Source organism: the organism of the source record quoted next, unplaced genomic scaffold (assembly GCF_019419815.1).
Source record: "Pyrus x bretschneideri cultivar Hongxiangsu unplaced genomic scaffold, Pyrus_bretschneideri_v1 Contig26, whole genome shotgun sequence".
NCBI classification, from domain to species: domain Eukaryota; kingdom Viridiplantae; phylum Streptophyta; class Magnoliopsida; order Rosales; family Rosaceae; genus Pyrus; species Pyrus x bretschneideri.
In genome coordinates this window covers 6,061,431-6,064,775 of record NW_025999568.1, presented here as the reverse complement: position 1 = coordinate 6,064,775, position 3,345 = coordinate 6,061,431, and the positions used below count along the sequence as shown (strand labels likewise).

Here is a 3,345-nt window from a genome sequence, read left to right as displayed (position 1 = left end):
AGGCTGACTATTTGATGCATAATAAAGGAGAATGTGACGGAGGCATGTGTTTTGCCGCAGAGTAACAGGTGTGAACAGTATCACACAGAAGAGAAGATTGTTTTGTTGTCTTGTGGGGTTTTTGCAAAATGTCAGCGATTCTAAACTGCACATTATTAGTGTTAAACTAGGCTTCGGCCGAAAAGAAGAAAAATAAATTAAATTAGGCCTTTTACAGTAGGCCAAAAATTTAAGTTTGATTTCAATTTTATAAGAATCAAACTCCTACAATAGGTCGAAAAAATTTGAGTTTTATTATGAGAATAATTCTGATTGTTGAGTTCAATATATTGACTTCACAAGTTTGATTTGATTCATCTACAACAAATGACTAACCTTTTAAGAGGAAAAGAAAAACTAATAGTAGATTAAGAAGTATATATTACTAGGATACGTACTTAAAAGCCCTTTTTTCTCTCTGGCACGAAACCCCCCGAAATCCCAAACTGGAAATACCTCCTTAAATTCACATCATCCATCGTGATATTCTATTTCAAACTTCACCGAGATAACATGATCAACGACTATGACATTGACAATTAAGATCTATTGTGAACTTGAGGATACGTATGCAGTAAAACATAGAGTAAATAAGACATAATTTTTAAGACGTTCGGCAAGTGTGCCTATGTCATCGGCGTAGTACAGTGGTCCCTCTCCTTATCATTCTGAAATTACAAAGTAATAGAAACAATTGATTGTATATCTTCTTCTCTATATCATTTATGAGCTAATAAGCCTTTATATAGGAAAACATATAGGGCACGTTTGTTTGGCCCCTTTAAGTCTCATTAGCCTGGACTATCTTAGGTAGGAGTCCTAGCCCGTGTTTGGTGCAAACAAAGACCGCCTTTAATGAGATTAAGTCGGACTTGCACCGAATAAAAGCTTCACTAGCTGTTCTTAGCTGGTCCCCCTGAAAACTAGCGGATTGCTAATCCCGTCTCTAGCGCCCACGTCGTCTGCAAACATGCATCCCGAATCTCCTTCTTCCCACGAACCCAGTTACCAAATCATGCCTTCCTCCCTCTTCTTGAGTCACCAAATTTGAAACAACTCTACCCATTCCGTCCTGTGAACCCAACCCCCTCTTTGCTTCAGAGATGAATTCATTCAATTAAGCTTCCAATAAGCTTAATCCACACCATACACAACATTTCAATTCGAAGATTAAACCTTATAAATCCTAAATATAGAAAAATATCAAAATCTGCAATAAACCTAGAAATCTATTACCTTGGGTTGCTGTGCACTTCTCCAGAAATATGTAGGCAAAAAACGAAAGACCTCCAGAAATCCACAATGCTCTTCTCCAGAAACCTAGAAATCTATTACCTTGATTTGGGATTTTTGTGAAAAAGAGGGCTATCTCTGGTTAGAGGAACAAGAAGAAAGACTTGTTGGTCTTTGATCCAAATTAGGTGCAAAATGCACAGCTTCCTCCGTTGAAGAAGAAAACAGGGAGAAAAAGGGGAGAAAAAAGAAGGATGAGAGGGAGACGATGTGCCGGAGAAAACGAGGGAGAATGGTGGAAAAATGGTGGATGTTTCCAGAAAAAAGGAAGAGATTCCAAAAAGAAAAAAATAAATTAAAAATAAAATAGATAAAATATTAATAGATATAAATATAATATTATAATTTATTAATTAGTCTGCTTCTTAGTTCGACGCTGCACCAAACATTTCACTAAGCTAGTTCAGCTTAGTCTAGTTTAAGATAGTTCAGCTTAGTCCCTGAAACTAGTTTAGTTCGAGACAGTTCGGTACAACAAACACCCACATAGTTCTCTTCTAAGACCAAAATATCTTAAAGTAGCACATGCTACATGAGAGTAGCAACATACCTTCAACATTTGTTGGCTGACAAGAACTTCAACATTTATTGGCTGACAAGAAGTGGTACGGTGACTGTTTCTTCATGTGAATCATCCACTTTTATAACAAAATCTTCATTTTCCTTTTCCTATTTTTTTCTCTTTTCTCGAAATATTACCATCCATCTTTGTCTATTCAAACTTGTTAAAGTTCGTTCTCCATTTATTTTTCTTCAACCATTCGGTGAATTGAGTTAATAAAAAATAAAAATAAAAGAAAAAAATTTCCTGATGCACTCATCTATTTACCAGTTTATGCACGGGCCTGGATGCATAATTTGCTTCTCGAAAACTTTCTGCTCAACCATAGATGAGATGGCCTACCAAGTCACCTCAAAGTAAGGCGTGAGAATTAAAAGTAAAAACCTCCACTAGGATAGAATTTGTATTTACCATAATTTTCGTACTTATGGAAACGGTCTTGGGACGTAGCAAGTTAGCAACAAAGAAAACACTACTTCATGACCACAAAAGAAAATAACGAACTCTAGAAGCCAATGCAGAATATTGCATATACCTTGTCGACTGCATTCACTTTACAAGAGCATTTATAGTCAATTTTTATGTGCATCATGACGAACATAGGTAAAACTATTGTCAAGATCCGATTTCGATTCCTTACGCAAAATCTTACCACTGACTTGATCAAATTTAGGATCGGCAAGAAATATTAACCTGAAATTTGTTTGATCTCCTTCTGGAAATAATCAACATCATATGGATGTTTTCTGTTGGGAGGACTACGGTGATCTCCTTCCGTCTTGTTTCCTCGTGAACGCCTTCTTGTCCAATTCGTAGATTTGGGACAACAAATCCACCATAAAAGGCATTTTATACAGCATCCCGTATTTTCTTATCGTCTCATCAACCATGGAGACATGGAATCTATCAATCAACAAAGCCCTAGCTCAAACTTCTCCATACACCATTTGTTGTAGGAAAAACAACAATTTTCATCTCCATTAGCACTTTAAAATATTATTTCTTTTGATGGGAACTCTGAGTATAATGAAGAAATTGTGGCCAAGACGGTTGTCCTTGATACTCTTTGTATGCATGAAGCTATTTGGTGAGATCGTGCTTTGGTTAAATAGCTAGCTGAGGGTGATCGTAATACTGCTCTTTTCATGCTTATGCTGAGTAGGCATTCACTTTCTAGAATTACTACTCTTTTAGATGGTGATAGTGTGCTCTCTTCTCCTGTTAAGATTGTTGATCATGTGGTAAATTTTTATCGATCTTTATATAATTCTTTATTCACTCTAAGTGGAATTGATGATGTTTGTGGTGGATTCCACCTATGGTTAGTGAACATGAAAATTCTACTCTTTTTTATTTGCCTTCAGTGGATGAAATTAGAAATGCTATTTTTCTATGAACCATTCAAATGCTCTAGGACTTGACGATTTTCCTAGTTCTTTCTATCAGTCATG

General features: G+C 36.1%; 1 long non-coding RNA gene across 1 annotated transcript; it reads right to left on the bottom strand.

The window, feature by feature from the left end:
* Window positions 1–575: 575 nt before the first annotated feature.
* On the bottom strand, window positions 576–1,840 carry LOC125478740. The gene is made up of 2 exons (XR_007259487.1): window positions 1,276–1,840; window positions 576–1,172 (listed from the first exon to the last, which is right to left on the bottom strand). It is a non-coding gene; the product is annotated as an uncharacterized LOC125478740 (long non-coding RNA).
* Window positions 1,841–3,345: the final 1,505 nt, after the last annotated feature.